General features: G+C 48.7%; 1 protein-coding gene across 3 annotated transcripts in view; it reads right to left on the bottom strand.

Annotated features, from left to right (window-relative positions):
• Positions 1-17,483, bottom strand: part of gabrg2 (gamma-aminobutyric acid type A receptor subunit gamma2) — an 84,580-nt gene that overhangs the window by 25,471 nt on the left and 41,626 nt on the right. The window lies entirely within an intron of this gene.

Below are 17,483 nucleotides of genomic sequence, written 5' to 3' on the forward strand. Positions count from 1 at the left end.
AGAGATACAGTGCGGAAACAGGCCCTTCGGCCCACCGGGTCCGCGCCGCCCAGCGATCCCCGCACATTAACAGCTCTCTACTAAAGAATTAATTTTCATTCTTCTCTATCTACAGAACATCCGTGTTATTTTTATAGATGGGCTGGATTCCTCAATGCGGACAAGTTTCCAATTATAGTCGGTATCAGAAGGTAATGACAGTGCAGTCGTGTCTAACTGATGGTTCCACATTCAACCTACTCGATCTGCGTTTCATCAATTTGTTTGTCAACCTTGGATATTAAATGATGAATCAGTCAAAGGTGTACTTAATTACAAAATAAAAACGATTTAACAACTAATTTAGGAAAATGATATATTTAGTATTGGAAATGTGAAATCTGAAACAGCTTGTTTCTACATTTCTACTCACCTGAACTGATATGAAACTACAGCGATGAAGTGCTCAAATGTAATATTTCACAAAAAGGCCCACAAATCCTTGTTATATATTTCTACAAACCAAATGGGATAAGTCCTCGTGTTTCTCCATCTGCACTCTTCCCTGCTGAAGACCAAAAACGGACATAATACCAGAAGGCAGTGGAGGCATAATTCCAGAACCAGGGGCCACAGTTTAAGAATTATCGGTAGGCCATTTAGAACTGAGATGAGGAAAAACCTTTTCCAGTCAGAGAGAATGTGAATCAGTGGAATTCTCTGCCTCAGAAGGCAGCGGAGGCCAATTCTCTGAATGCATTCAAGAGAGAGCTAGATAGAGCTCTTAAGGATAGCGGAGTCAGGGGGTATGGGGAGAAGGCAAGAACGGGGTACTGATTGAGAATGATCAGTCATGATCACATTGAATGGCGGTGCTGGCTAGAAGGGCCGGATGGCCTCCTGCACCGATTGCCTATTGTCTATTGTCTATAATACTCCATGTGCAGCTTCACTAACGTCTTGTGCAACTGTAACACAGTGTCCCAACTTCTATACTCATCACTGACGATGGTCAGCACGGCAGATGCCTGCCATCCTCACCACCCTATCTACCTGCGGTGCCACTTTCATGGAACTATGTACTTTGTACACCTCGAATCCCCTGCTGTGCAATACCACCCGGGCCCTGACCATTCACTGAGGAGGTCCTGCCCTGGTTTGACTTCCCAAAGTCCAACATTGCTCACTGAAGAACTAGGGAGGGCACAAAGAGACAGATAGAGCTCTAGGAGCTAGCGGAATCATGGGATATGGGGAGAAGGCAGGCACAGGTTACTGATTGTAGGTGATCAGCCATGATCACAAAAAATGGCGGTGCTGGCTCGAAGGGCCAAATGGCCTCCTCCTGCACCTATTTTTCTGTTCTGTGTTTCTAAAGTCATTGTCCTTTGCCTGGAAAACATATTTTATTCACAGTTTTGCATGCTATATTCCTACAAAAAAAACTGTCAATGAAATCTAATTACTCCGTGCTTGCAAATACCCATTGCTTCACAGTGTGACCGTAATGAATTCATCTTGATCACGCAATGTTGCAAGCTGGCCAAAGTTAATTATCTCTTTTTGATTTCCTTTTCAAGGGAATTATTTATGACTGATGGGAGGAGGCATGGTTGGGGCCGAAGGGCCTGTTTCCACGCTGCCTCCTCCCATCAGTCATAAATAATTCCCTTGAAATCGGCCCATCAGGCCTACTCTGCCATTCAATCGTGGCTGATCCATCTCTCCCTCCGAACCCCATTCTCCTGCCTTCTCCCCATAACCCCTGAGACTCTCTTGCTTTTAATGATTCATTGCCATCTGAGAGGCCGCAAGTAGGAATGTGTTGCAATGGCGCATGTAATGTTAGCAGTTTCCAAACAAAGTCACCGTGATACTTGTCCTCTGTGGGTACAAGAAGGTGCATTGTACGTGTGGTCTAAAGCACCTAATATTGGCTCACATCCTTACAATCTGACTGATCTGTATGCAAAAACAACAAGAATATAATAAAGAACCATTGAACCCATTTCAAGACAATTGTCATTAACTCCAATAGAAAGATTACTAAGGTGTATTCAGCATTGATGGGCAAGGTCAGAATGAGTGAGTTTATTTTTTAACTGAAACATACAGCTTGGAAGCAGGCCCTTCGGCCCACTGAGTCCATGCCGACCATTGATCATACGTTCACATTTGTAAGTAAAAATCCTGGAAATGCCATTTTTTTAACCCGAATGTCACCTGTTTTCTAATAACTTCTCCGTTTTGACCGAGATTATCTTCCCTATTTAAGCAATCAAATGAATTACACACTGCACAATATTCTAAGAGTTAATTCAGTTCACGGAAAGTTATTCTTTGTTTAATGACTGCGGCTTACGACCCCTGACACCCGTACTAATCTGCATATGACTGCCTTAAAAATATCCACTGACGTTGTTCTCTCTCTCTCTCTCTCTCTCTCTCTCTCTCTCTCTCTCTCTCTCTCTCTCTCTCTCTCTCTCTCTCTCTCTCTCTCTCTCTCTCTCTCTCTCTCTCTCTCTCTCTCTCTCCCTCTCTCTCTCCCTCTCTCTCACCCTCTCTCCCACCCTCTCTCCCTCCCTCTCTCCCTCCCTCTCTCCCTCTCCCTCTCCCTCTCCCTCTCCCTCTCCCTCTCCCTCTCCCTCTCCCTCTCCCTCTCCCTCTCCCTCTCCCTCTCCCTCTCCCTCTCCCTCTCCCTCTCCCTCTCCCTCTCCCTCTCCCTCTCCCTCTCCCTCTCCCTCTCCCTCTCCCTCTCCCTCTCCCTCTCCCTCTCCCTCTCCCTCTCCCTCTCCCTCTCCCTCTCCCTCTCCCTCTCTCTCTCCCTCTCTCTCTCCCTCTCTCTCTCCTTCTCTCTCTCTCTCTCTCTCTCTCGGCTCCGTGTGGCGGGTCGACTGATGGCCGCCACCGGGAGCCGCGAAACTCCCCTTAGGCAACGGCCCTGGCGGAAAATGTACGTGGCCAGAGCGTGCCATCTGGGAGGGTGCTCCCCGTACACGTACCTCCGCAGAGTCCTGACACAGAGACCCGCCACACGCATACCAAGGACTGGCCGCCCTCCTCTAACGGGAGACTCAGGACCGCTGCGGAAGCCCAGTGCTTCCTCTCTCCCCAAAAGAAGTCCACTAGCCTCTTCTGGATTGTGGCTGCAAAGATAGAGGGCGGGACAAGAGTGGCCATGACATGGAGGCCGCCACCAGAGAATTGGCCTCCACTGCCTTCTGAGGCAGAGAATTCCACAGATTCACAACTCTCTGACTGAAAAAGTTTTTCATCATCTCCGTTCTAAATGGCCTACCCCTTATTCTTAAACTGTGGCCCCTTGTTCTAGACTCCCCCAACATTGGGAACATGTTTCCTGCCTCTAACGTGTCCAACCCCTTAATAATCTTATACGTTTCGATAAGATCTCCTCTCATCCTTCTAAATTCCAGTGTATACAAGCCTAGTCGCTTCAGTCTTTCAACATATGACAGTCCCGCCATTCCGGGAATTAACCTAGTAAACCTACGCTGCACGCCCTCAATAGCAAGAATATCCTTCCTCAAATTTGGAGACCAAAACTGCACACAGTACTCCAGGTGCGGTCTCACTAGGGCCCTGTACAACTGCAGAAGGACCTCTTTGCTCCTATACTCAACTCCTCTTGTTATCAATCTTTGAAGGACCTGTCATGATAACAACTGCTGGCTTCTTCCCTGAGGGACCTGGAACACAATGCTTCGTCTGGCAGAGAGGGTGCTTGGCACATCATTGTGTGGGAGATAGCTCAAACTGGCAAACGTCAGCTGGGATAGGCTGCAGGGATCCTGGAGCGTGGAAATGTAACGTTGTGAAAAGCTCCACCATCACAAAGATGTCTGGGAGATGGAAGTTCTCCAGGGTCGCACGTCATTCCTAATGACAATGTGCTATGTGAGGCAGAGACAACGAGCCAGATTTCTGCGGATAAAGACAGCTTAAAAAAAATGTTGATCTTGGGTTATGAAGCTTCCGATACAATGGTTCTTATCTCTTTATGGTGGTACTTTATTGTCGCATGTACTGAGGTACAGTGAAATTCATTTTTGTACGCAAGTTCAGCACAAGAATCACTATACATAAGCATTCAAGGAGGAGCCAGCGCTGCCCTTTGTTTCTGTGTCGTGTCTCCGTTCCCGTTGCGGCCTACCACCGGCCATGCACCTGGGACCACCTGGGGCTCTGGTTCGCAGAGCCCACGGCCCGGGCTGTACTCACAACCTGCGGCGCTGGCCGCCTTCGGATGCTGCGGGAGCGGCTGCGACTCGTCTCCGGAGGCTCCGGCGTGGGCCGCGTGAACGTCGGAAGCCCGCAGGCCCCTGGGTGAGGGCCGACATCGGGACCTCCGGCAGCGGCAGCGACAGCGTCTTCGCCCGCCCCGAATCGCGGGGCTTGGGTCGGCCCGCCGCGTACCTTTCACCGTCCGGCGCGGCCTGGAATAGGCCGCGGACCTTTCACCACCCGGTGGGGGCTTCAATGTCGGGACCCCCGACCCCCCCGACGTGGCAACTCCAACAGCCTGACTGCGGGAGAAGACGGCAGGGGAAGAGAAAAAGACATTCTGGCCTTCCATCGCAGTGAGGAGGGACTGGAGGAGACTCACTGTGATGGATGTTTCTTTCGTTTGGTGTTAGTTTATGATTGTGCGTGTTATTGCATTTTTATTGATTATTCTTATTGGTCTTATTGTTGAACTGCGGGTAATTTTTCATTTCACTACACATTTATGTGTATGTGACAAATAAACCACTATTGACTATTGACTATTGACTTAGATACATATTGGATAAGCATCTCAGATACAATACAAGTGTACAACAGTAGTGCACTGAGACAGTACACTGGGTCGCCAGTTTGGCGCCATTTCCAACTCCCAGTTGTTGTGAGTGCAGGGGTCCACTAACAATGCTGCGCTGGTCAAGAAGGCACAGCAACGACTGTTCTACCTGAGAACACTGAAGAAGTCTGGTCTACCCCAACAGCTGCTGACGACATTTAACCGCTGCACCATAGAGAGCATCATAACACATGGCATCCCTGTGTGGTACCTCAGCTGCACGGAGGCAGAGAGGAAATCTCTTCAGCGGGTAGTCCATAGAGCTCAGAGGACCATCGGAACACAGCTACCAGCCTTGGAGGGCATCTACAACACACGATGCCTCAGAAAAGCCACCAGCATCCACAAAGACTCTTCACACCCCTGCAACAGTCTGTTCGAACTCCTACCATCGGGCAGACGATACAAGGCCTTCTACGCCCGCACCTCCAGACTCAGGAACAGCTTCATCCCCAGGGCCATAGCTGCTATGAACCGGCCCTGCTGAGCCGGATGGTCACATCGCACAGTGATCCGGCACAGATCTACTTGCACTTTATTCTGTCTTAAAACTGTTACAATTTGTTTCGTTGGGTTGTTGTTGTTTAAATTAATTAAATTATTGCATCGTATGGGAGGCGCATTCCCAATCTCGTTGTACCCCTCCCTGTACAATGACAATAAAGATATATTGTATTGTGTGGTATTGTATTGACCCGACCATGAAGGCCCGTTGTCCTGGTGACGTTGCAGGGTCAGCCTGAACAAGCATAGCCACTTACCTCCATTGAAATTCCTCTTTATTTTCCTAAGGGCAGCACGGTGGCACAGCGGTAGACTTGCTGCCTCTCAGCGCCAGAGGCCCGGGTTCGATCCTGACTACGGGCGCTGTCTGTACGGAGTTTGTACCTTCTCCCCGTGACCGTGTGGGTTTTCTCTGGGATTTCCGGTTTCCTCCCACACTCCAAAGACGTACAGGTTTGTAGCTTAATTGGCTTCGGTAAAGATTGCAAATTTTCCCTAGCGTGTGTAGGATAGTGTGCATGTGCGGGGATCACTGGTCGGCGCGGACTCGGTGGGCCGAAGGGCATGTTTACGTGCTGTATCTCTAAACTAAACTAAACTGAAAACTCATATTCATCGTGGTCATAGTATTGTCTGGAAGATAACTTGATTTTGCACATTTTGAGCTGAGAGTTTTAGAGTCTAAAGTTTAGAGGTACAGCGCGGAAACAGGACCTTCGGCCCACCGAGTCCACGCCGACCAGCGATCACCCCGTACACTAGCACTATCCTACACACACTAGGGACAATTTACTATCGTTACCGAAGCTAATTAACCTATAAAGCTGCACGTCTTTCGAGTGTGGAACGAAACCGGAGGATCTGGGGATAAACCCACGCAGGTTACGGGGAGAAGGTATAAACTCCGTACACAGCGCCCATCGTCAGGATCGAACCTGGGTCTCTGACGCTGTAGGGCAGCAACTCTACCGCTGCGCCACCGTGCCGCCCTGTTTGCCTCTTCTTAATAACTAATCTAGCCTGTAATCTGCCCAGACAATGTGGTTGATTGTGAACCACAAGAGGGTTCATGTTAAATCTGCCTAGATTGTAAAAACAATTGATAATTCCTTCTCCTACGTCATTCCCTCTCCTCCCTGTCTCCCATCAGTGAGAAGATATAAAACCTTGAGAGCACATTTCACCAGACTCAGGGTAGACACAAAATGCTGGAGTAACTCAGCGGGACAGGCAGCATCACGGGTGAGAAGGAATGGGTGACGTTTCGGGTCGAGACCCTTCTTCAGACTCAGGGTCAGACTGCTCCCCTCTGAAGATAGACACAAAATATTAGAGTAACTCAACGGGACAGGCAGCATGTCTGGAGAGAAGATATGGGTGATATTTCCCTCTGAGATCACATTACTGAATGGTCCACCCATAAATGTAAGGGATTTTTAAGATATAAAGTACAGAGGAATCTTGGGTTCCAACCCCATAGCTCCCTGAAACTGGTGACACAGGTAGATAGAGTGGTAAAGAAGGCATATGATACGCTTGTCTTCATTGATCATAGAGTGATACAGCATAAAAACAGGCCCTTCAGCCCAACTTGCCCACACCGGCCAACATGTCCCAGCTACACTAGTCCCACCTGCCTGCGTTTGGCTCCATCCCTCCAAACACATCCTATCCGTGTACCTGCCCAACTGTTTCTTAAATGTTGGGATAGTCCCAGCCTCAACTGCCTCCTCTGGCAGCTTGTTCCATACACCCACCACCCTTTGTGTGAAAAAGTTACCCCTCAGATTCCTATTTGGGGCATGTTATTTCTGAAAATAATCTCAGTCACTTCATCATCCTTCTCAATACCTCGTCAATAACACACCTTCTCTCTGAAAGGAGTTTTAATTTAAACTGCGTCATCGAAAAATCTATTCAGAAATCCGTTCAGCCATGAATTAACTGGACCAAACTGAGGTTTACGGGTTTCCACTCAATATCCCAACTCGGTTGGAAACGTGTAACTCCTGGCATGAAGCGCAATAAAGAGAAATGAAGCTGTTTACTTCTGGCAAGTCGCCTATCATTTATGTCTTAATCTATTCATTCTTAAATTAAGTTTGACAGTCCAATATCAACTTTCACAAACAGAAAACCGCCCAACCATAGTTTCCTGAATCAGGGAAAAGTGCTGTAACTTGACAAGCTTTTTTGCAGCCACTTGCAAATAATGATCAATACTCAAGGTAGACACACAATGCTGGAGTATCTCAGCGGGACAGGCAGCATCTCTGGCGAGAAGGAACGGGTGACGTTTCGGTTCGAGATCCTTCTTCAGACTGAGGGTCAGGGGAGAGGGAGACACGGAGATATGGAAAGGTAAGGTGCGAAAACGAAAGATCAAAGGGGCTGAGGAACAAGGAAAGGATTCTTCTTTAGTCAGAGTAACTCAGCAGGTCAGGCAGCATCTCGGGAGAGAAGGAATAGGCGACGTTTCGGGTCGAGACCCTTCAGTCTGAAGAAGGGTCTCGACCCGAAACGTCACCCATTCCTTCTCTCCTGAGATGCTGCCTGACCTGCTGAGTTACTCCAGCATTTTGTGAATAAATACCTTCGATTTGTACCAGCATCTGCAGTTATTTTCTTATACTTCTTTAGTCAGAGGGTAGTTAATCTATGGAACTCATTGCCTCAGAGGGCTGTGGAGGTCAAGTCAGTGGATATTTTTAAGGCAGAGATAGACAAATTCTTGATTAGAACGGGTGTCAAGGGTTATGGGGGGAAGGCAGGGAAATGGGATCAGGAGGCAGAGATCGGCCATGATTGAATGGCGGAGTGGACTCGATGGGCCGAATGGCCTAATTCTACTATAACTTGTGAACTTGCGTGAAAATGTAGAATATAACATTGTTAGCTAAGGGGAGGTAAGTCTGGGTTAAAATGTACTTGTGGAGTGGGAGTGCTGGAGGAAGCGCAGAGGGGAGGGGGGGGGGGGGAGAGAGGATGCTGCAGAACTCGTGTCAGAGAGAGGAGGAGAACTTCTTGAAAGTAGACACACCTTGAGGAGAGATCGCAGTGGGGCTGACGAAATGTGTGGGAAGGAACTGCAGGACCAGGGGCCACGGTCTAAGAACAAAGGGGAGGCCATTTAAAACTGAGGTGAGAAGAAACCTTTTCACCCAGAGAGTTGTGAATTTGTGGGATTCTCTGTCACAGAGGGCAGTGGAGGCAAATTCACTGGATGGATTTAAAAGAGAGTTAGATAGAACTCTAGGGGCTAGTGAAATCAAGGGAGAAGGCAGGCAGGGGTTACTGATTGTAGATGATCAGCCATGATCACAATGAATGGTGGTGCTGGCTTGAAGGGCCAAATGGCCTCCTCCTGCACCTATTGTCTATGTTTCTATGATGCTAGGTTAAATCGATGATGGACAAACAATGATCTATTCTACATTTTCCTTGATCTGCGTCCCCTTTGATGTCTCGTTTTCACACCTTACCCTTCCCTCTCTCTGTGTCTCCCTCTCCCCTGACTCTCAGTCAGAAGAAGGGTCTCGACCCGAAACATCACCCATACCTTCTCTCCAGAGATGCTGCCTGACCTGCTGAGTTACTCCAGCATTTTGTGAATAAATACCTTTGATTTCAACCAGCATCTGCAGTTATTTTCTTATACTTCTTTAGTCAGAGGGTAGTTAATCTATGGAAATCATTGCCTCAGAGGGCTGTGGAGGTCGAGTCAGTGGATATTTTTAAGGCAGAGATAGACAAATTCTTGATTAGAACGGGCGTCAAGGGTTATGGGGGGAAGGCAGGGAAATGGGTTAGGAGGCAGAGATCAGCCATGATTGAATGGCGGAGTGGACTCGATGGGCCGAATGGCCTAGTTCTACTATAACTTGTGAACGTGTGAAAATGTGGAATATATCGTTGTTGGCTCGGGGAAGGTAAGTCTAGGTTAAAACGTACTTGTAGAGTGGGAGTGCTGGAGGAAGCGCAGAGGGGAGGGGGGGGGGGGGGGGGTGGAGAGGATGCTGCAGAACTCGTGTCAGAGAGAGGAGGAGAACTTCTTGAAAGTAGACACACCTTGAGGAGATATCGCAGTGTGGCTGACGAAATGTGTGGGAAGGAACTGCAGGACCAGGGGCCACAGTCTAAGAATAAAGAGGAGGCCATTTAAAACTGAGGTGAGAAAAAACCTTTTCACCCAGAGAGCTGTGAATTTGTGGAATTCTCTGCCACAGAGGGCAGTGAAGGCCAATTCACTGGATGGATTTTAAAGAGTTAGATAGAGCTCTAGTGAAATCAAGGGATATGGGGAGAAGGCAGGTACAGGTTACTGATTGTAGATGATCAGCCATGATCACAATGAATGGCGGTGCTGGCTTGAAGGGACAAATGGCCTCCTCCTGCACCTCTTGTCTATGTTTCTATGTTTCTATGATGCTAGTTTAAATCGATGATGGACAAACAATGATCTATTCTACATTTTCCTTGATCTTCGTCCCCTTTTTTTTTTTTTTTAAATTTTTAATTTTTTAAAGCATATGTACAAATAATAATAATAAACGACAAACTGGTTATAGAGTTCTTATATAGCTTCAATGTTAAATTTTTAAAGAAAAAATAAGGATTCCCTCTCTCTGTGTCTCCCTCCTCCCTGACTCTCAGTCTGAAGAAGGGTCTCGACCCGAAACGTCACCCATTCCTTCTCTCCACAGATGCTGCCTGTCCCCGCTGAGATACTCCGGCGTTGTGAGTCTACCTTCGGTGTAAACCGGCATCTGCGCACCGACACTCGAGATGCGGCTCCCTCTGTCACTGCCGGAGCTCAGCTCCCTGCTGTGCTAAGTCGTCGGTAAGAAATCATTTGCTTCTATTCCAGCCTCTCGCTGCGACATCAAACGGCCAGAGAAGCAGCAGGCCATCAGCCAATATGGAAACCCAAGGAGAGTCGGGACATGACGCTGACAGAAAATCAATGATCCTTTTTATTTGCTTGAAAATTGCGACAAATGTAACACAAGCTTTCCGCTTTTGGAAATGTGGCCAATTTTCCCGCCATTCCTGCTGCTGCAAAGGGCTCCAAGGAAAATCCCAAGGATATTTTCGCATTCACCCATCAGGTACTGAATGGTTTTTATTCACAAAATGCTGAAGTAACTCAGCAAGTCAGGCAGCATCTCGGGGAGAGAAGGAATGGGTGACGTTTCGGGTCGAGACCCTTCTTCAGACTGATGTCAGGGGGGTGGGACAAAGGAAGGATATAGGTGGAGACAGGAAGATACAGGGAGATCTGGGAAGGAGGAGGGGAAGAGAGGGACAGAGGAACTATCTAAAGTTGGAGAAGTCGATGTTCATACCATTGGGCTGCAAACTGCCCAGGCGAAATATCATATCATATATATACAGCCGGAAACAGGCCTTTTCGGCCCTCCAAGTCCGTGCCGCCCAGCGATCCCCGTACATTAACACTATCCTACACCCACTAGGGACAATTTTTACATTTACCCAGCCAATTAACCTACATACCTGTATGTCTTTGGAGTGTGGGAGGAAACCGAAGATCTCGGAGAAAACCCACGCAGGTCACGGGGAGAACGTACAAACTCCTTACAGTGCAGCATCCGTAGTCAGGATCGAACCTGAGTCTCCGGCGCTGCATTCGCTGTAAAGCAGCAACTCTACCGCTGCGCCACCGTGCCGCCCTTATATGAGGTGCTGTTCCTCCAATTTCTGCTGGGCCTCACTATGGCACTGGAAGAGGCCCATGACAGAGCTGGAAACCACGAGGCAGAAGATGGAGGCGCAGGCAAGTCCCAAGAAAGCAGATGTGGCTGTGGTAGCGAGTCTGAACGGTGTGGTACTCATTGCCACAGAAGGTTGTGGAGGCCAAGTCAGTGGATATTTTTAAGGCAGAGATAGATAAATTCTTGATTAGTACGGGTGTCAGGGGTTACGGGGAGAAGGGCAGGAGAATGGCGTTAGGAGGGAGAGATAGATCAGCCATGATTGAATGGCAGAGTAGACTTGATGGGCCGATAGGCCTAATTCTGCTCCTAGAACTTCTGAAAACATATATCCTATTCCTATTTAATAGGAACCTGAGGGGTAACTTTTTCACACAGATGGTGGCGGGGGTATGGAACGGGCTGCCGAGGAGGTAGTTGGGCAGGTAGCCATGCAATGTTTAAGAAACATTTGGACTGGAACGTGGATTGGACAAGTTTAGTGGGATATGGGCCAAATGCAGGCGGGGGGGACTACTGTAGATAGGACATGTTGGGCGGTGTGGACAAGTTGGGGCAAAGGGGCTGTTTCCTGTATGACTCTATGACTCAATGTATGACTCTCTGTATGACTCTATCTCTCCCTCTGGCTTCATATTGCAGTTGTACAGGGCCCGAGTGAGACCGCACCTGGAGTACTGTGTGCAGTTGTACAGGGCCCGAGTGAGACCGCACCTGGAGTACTGGGTGCAGTTTTGGTCTCCAAATTTGAGGAAGGATATTCTTGCTATTGAGGGCGTGCAGCGTAGGTTTACTAGGTTAACTCCTGGAATGGCGGGACTGTCATATGTTGAAAGACTGGCGCGACGTTTTGATAAGATCTCCTCTCATCCTTCTAAATTCCAGTCTAGCCTAGTCGCTCCAGTCTTTTAACATATGACAGTCCCGCCATTCCGCCATTGAGAATGATCAGCCATGATCACATTGAATGGCGGTGCTGGCTCGAAGGGCCGAATGGCCTCCTCCTGCACCCATTATCTAATTGTCTGTTGTCTATTCTATCTGTACGGAGATTGTACGTTCTCCCTGGGTCTGCATGGGCTTTCTCCGGGTGCTCCGGTTTCCTCCAACACTCCAAAGACTGGTGCTGGTTTTTGTAGGTTAATTGGCTTCGGTAAAATTGTAAATTGTCCCTAGTGTGCTGGATAGTGCTCGAGTAGGGGTGACCTGTAGGGGTAGGGGTGACCTGTAGGGGTGACCTGTAGGGGCCTGTTTCCGCGCTGTATCTCCAAAGTCTAAAGCAAAGTAGTTGGTTTTGCAGCAGGGAAAAATAATCTACTCGAAAGTTCCCAGTCAAGACAAGCACTTCTGCCTCCAGAGACATGGGCAGGAAAGAACAGGGCCTTTCAAATGCACTTCCAAATGGTTTGTTCTCATAAATTGTTCCCTTCCAACCTGTTCATTAGCCCAGTTGGTATCGCCAACATGATTTGTCTTGGCTGCACCAGAGACAGCAGTGCCCAGGAGAGGAGAGAGAATTTTATCCGCCTGCCAAAATGACTAGAAACAAATCCTTTAGGTTGTGGAAAATATCCAGTGCAAGCAATCAAATACACTCACGGAGAACAAGTGGTTGGTGCAATTGGTACAGTATCAATGGTGGCAGGTCACTTTTAAGACAATCTTCGAAGAATGCTTCTATTCTTCCTCATCAACAGACCACAGTCTGCTCGACTTGGCAAAAAGACGTCGTCCTCAATAACAATCAGAACGAGAGCAGCTCAAGGCTGCGTGCTCAGCCCCCCACTCTACTCACTCTGTACTCGTGACTGTGTAGACAGACACAGTGCCAACTCCATCTTCAAGTTCGCCGACGACACCACCGTTGTTGGATGAATTACAGATGGTGATGAGTCAGAGTATAGAAGTGAGATCGATTGACTGACCAAATGGTGCCAGCACAACAACCTGGCTCTCAATGTCAGTAAGACCAAGGGACTGATTCAGGGGGTATGGGGAGAAGGCAGGAACGGGGTACTGATTGAGAATGATCAGCCATGATCACATTGAATGGCGGTGCTGGCTCGAAGGGCCGAATGGCCTCCTCCTGCACCTATTGTCTATTGTCTATTGGTAAATCTATTGCCTGTAAATTTGATAAATTATTTACAGGGAGAGAATTTGGAGTTTCCATCAAAGTATCCATCAAAGTATAGAGGCCAATTCACTGGATGAATTTAAAAGAGAGTTAGATAGAGCTCGAGGGGCTAGTGGATTCAAGGGATATGGGGAGAAGGCAGGCACGGGTTACTGATTGTAGACGATCAGCCATGATCACAATGAATGGCGGTGCTGGCTCGAAGGGCCGAATGGCCTCCTCCTGCACCTATTTTCTATGTTTCTATGTTTCTATCAATCTGTTCTTTCCGTAAATTCCACTTCATCGCTAGGGTGACGTTTGGATAAATGGAATGGGGTCAACAAGGGAGAATACGTGGATGAAAAACTGGCAAAAAGATTATCAACAAATCTGGCAGAAAACAACCGTGTCTAAACAGCACCTACAAAAATCAGCACGCGCGGACAATTAATAAAAATAATCGCTAATAATGTAGTCGACCCTCTAATCATCACTGCAAATTGAATCTGATTATACTCCGCTGAATTTATAATTGAGAACTAAAGACTTGGAGGCTATCTGAAGACATAATTTCCCAAGGTGCCCCACAGAACAAATGTGCATGAGGTAAAAATAATCAAGGACACTCAACAAAAATATGCCATGATTTAAGTGAACCGTGCGAGAGAGTTAGGTGTCAATTGGTGACCCAACGTCTTATATCACAGCGGGAGATGTCGTGGATGACAACCCAGTTGGAGGGCTAGCGGAATGATGCCTGGATTAGAGGATATTAGCTACGGGAAAAAAGTTGGACAGGCTTCAATTGTTTTCTCTGAAACACAGAAGGTTGCGGGTAGACCTAATAGAAAGACATAAAACTATGAGAGGCATCGATAGGGCAGACAGTCAGAAATACCTTTATTTCCCAGAGTGGAAAAATCAAAGGTGAGAGGGGCAAAGCTCAAAGGAATGCATGGGGCAAGTTCTCTTCGGGGAATCGAGGATCAGAGGACATAGGTTTAAGGTGAAGGGTAAAAGATTTAATAGGAATCTGAGGGGTAACTTTTTCACACAAAGGGTGGTGGGTGTATGGAACGAGCTGCCAGAGGAAGTAGTTGAAGCAGGGACTATCCCAACGTTTAAGAAAGAGTTAGACAGGTACATGGATAGGACAGGTTTGGAGCGATATGGACCAAATGCAGGCAGGCGGACTAGTGTAGCTGGGACATGTTATCTGGTGTGGGCAAGTTGGGCCGAAGGGCCTGTTTCCACACTATCACACTATGACTCTATGACTCTATCTCTCTATCTAGGACTGCAGATGCTGTTTATACCCAAGATAGATACAAAGTGTTGGAATATCTCAAAGGGTCAGCCGGCATCAGTGGAGAAATGCTCTGAAGGGGCGGCACAGTGGTGCAGCGATAGAGCTGCCGCCTTACAGTGCTTACAGCGCCAGAGACCCCGGGTTCGCTCCCGACTACGAGTGCTGTTTGTACGTTCTCCCCGTGACCACGTGGGTTTTCTCCGGGTGCTCCGGTTTCCCTCCCAAACTCCAAAGACGTCCAGGCTCGTTGGTTAATTGTCCTTGGGTAAAATTGTAAATTGCCCCTAGTGTGTGGGATGGTGCTAGTCCACGCCGATCGCTGGGCAAAAGGGATGGATGATGTTTCGGGTCGGGACCCTTCTTCAGACTTTGTCAGGTTTGTTAGGTTTGTTCTATTGTGTGGAGATGCAAGACTGAACGATATCCTTAAGCCTTAACTGATCTCCCGGTGGCCGAGCACTTCAACTCCCCCTCCCATTCTCAGTCTGACCTTTCTGTCATGGGCCTCCTCCAGTGCCATAGTGAGGCCCACCAGAAATTGGAGGAACAGCACCTCATATTTCGCCTGGGCAGCTTGCAGCCCAGCGGTACGAACATCGACTTCAAACAACTTTAGATAGTTCCTCTGTCCCTCTCTTCCCCGCCACCTTCCCAGATCTCCCTCTATCTTCCTGTCTCCACCTATATCCTTCCTTTGTCCCGCCCCCCTGACATCAGTCTGAAGAAGGGTCTCGACCCGAAACGTTTTTTATTTTATTTTCACCCATTCCTTCTCTCCTGAGATGCTGCCTGACCTGCTGAGTTACTCCAGCATTTTGTGAATAAATACCTTCGATTTGTACCAGCATCTGCAGTTATTTTCTTATATCCTTAAGCCCCATCGTATCAAGTAAAATATCTCTGCAGTAAAGCATATCAGTCAACACCTACTCAATCCGCACTTGGTGGTGACAGTGAATGATAAAAATCTTCAATCAATATCCTTGTTTTGCAGTGGTAAATCTGGATTCAAGAAACACTGCCAAATAATTTTCACATATGGAAATAAATCTCTATTTGCTTGTTTTTCTTTCGTGACTCAGAGCTAGACGGTTTGACAATTTTAGGAAAATTGCCTTTTTTAAATATAATTATAAGGCATGCCTGTCAAAAATAAACTTGTCTTGAAGTTTGAAGGATTTCAAAGTACTCTCTAAAAACAAGCTGTGGTAATAGCATGACTTACAAACTTTAACTCGCTGTTATGATTTAAACCGTTAGCCACGCTTACAGGGTTGTCAGGCTGAGTTAGCGACCTCCCACCAGAGTCTACTTCAAAGCTGTCAGATGAAACACTCACTAACGTAAATGTACTCAGAAAGCAAAGAGCTGTGGCTGTTCAAAATCAGAATTACAAAAACATAAATACCAAACGGTTCATCCAGCACCTAAACAGAGAGAAACAGAGTTCACATTCACCAGCCAGAGTATTGAGTACAGAAGTCGGGAGGTCATGTTGCAGTTGTATAAGACGTTGGTGAGACCTCATTTAGAGTATTGTGTTCAGTTCTGGGCACCATGTTATAGGAATGACTAGACCAAGTGGGCCCAAAACCTCTCCTGCATTGGTGCAGCACCCTCTTCCCCTTCCCTCCCCTCCCCCCTCCCCTCCCCTCCCCCACCCCCCTCCCCCATCCCTCCTCCCCTCCCTCCCCTCCCCCCTCTCCCTTCCCCCTCCCCTCCCCCCACTCCATCCCCCTCAACCCCCTTTATCCTCCCACCTCCCCTCCCTCCTCCCCTCCCCCAATCCCTCCTCCCCTCCCTCCCCCTCCACCCCCTCCCCCCCTCTCCCTTCCCCCTCCCCTCCCCCTCCCCCTCACTCCATCCCCCTCAACCCCCTTTATCCTCCCACCTCCCCTCCCTCCTCCCCTCCCCCAATCCCTCCTCCCCTCCCTCCCCCTCCACCCCCTCCCCCCCTCTCCCTTCCCCCTCCCCTCCCCCTCCCCCTCACTCCATCCCCCTCTACCCCCTTTATCCTCCCACCTCCTCTCCCTCCTCCCCTCCCCCAATCCCTCCTCCTCTCCCTCCCCCTCCACCCCCTCCACCCCCTCCCCCTCTCCCTTCCCCCTCCCCTCCCCCTCCCCCTCACTCCATCCCCCTCTACCCCCTTTATCCTCCCACCTCCTCTCCCTCCTCCCCTCCCCAATCCCTCCTCCCCTCCCGCCCCCCTCCACCCCCTCCACCCCCTCCCCCCCTCTCCCTTCCCCCTCCCCTCCCCCTCCCCCTCACTCCATCCCCCTCTACCCCCTTTATCCTCCCACCTCCTCTCCCTCCTCCCCTCCCCCAATCCCTCCTCCCCTCCCTCCCCCTCCACCCCCTCCACCCCCTCCACCCCTCTCCCTTCCCCTCCCCTCCCCCTCCCCCTCCTCCATCCCCCTCAACCCCCTTTATCCTCCTACCTCCCCTCCCTCCCTCCTCCCCTCCCTCCCTCCATCCCCTTCCGCCATCCCTAGGAGATAGATTTAAACGTTAAAATGTGAATCACTTAAAAAATATAACACCTATTTCAATTAAACTTCTTCCATTAGCTCCACAGTGAGTAAGGTGGGCCTGAAATTGTCACGCTATCGTGTACTGTTTTGGCTGTAGTTTAGGAACGAACAGACAAACAAACGAGAGTTTATAGTATATAGATATTGTCAAGCCTGACAGGGTGACAAGCTTGAGGATGTTGCCAGGACTAGAGGGTGTAAGCTTTTGGGAGAGGTTGAGTAGGCTGGGTCTCTACTCCTTGGAGCTCAGGACGATGAGGGAGAGATCTAATAGAGGTGTATAAAATCATGAGAGGAATAGATTGAGTAGATGCAAAGAATCCCTTGCCAAGAGTAGGGGAATCGAGGACCAGAGGACATAGGTTCAAGGTGAAGGGGAAAAGATTTAATAGGAATCTGAGGGGTAACTTTTCCACACAAAGGGTGGTGGGTGTATGGAACAAGCTGCCAG

Source organism: Rhinoraja longicauda, chromosome 14, assembly GCF_053455715.1.
Source record: "Rhinoraja longicauda isolate Sanriku21f chromosome 14, sRhiLon1.1, whole genome shotgun sequence".
Classification (NCBI taxonomy): domain Eukaryota; kingdom Metazoa; phylum Chordata; class Chondrichthyes; order Rajiformes; family Arhynchobatidae; genus Rhinoraja; species Rhinoraja longicauda.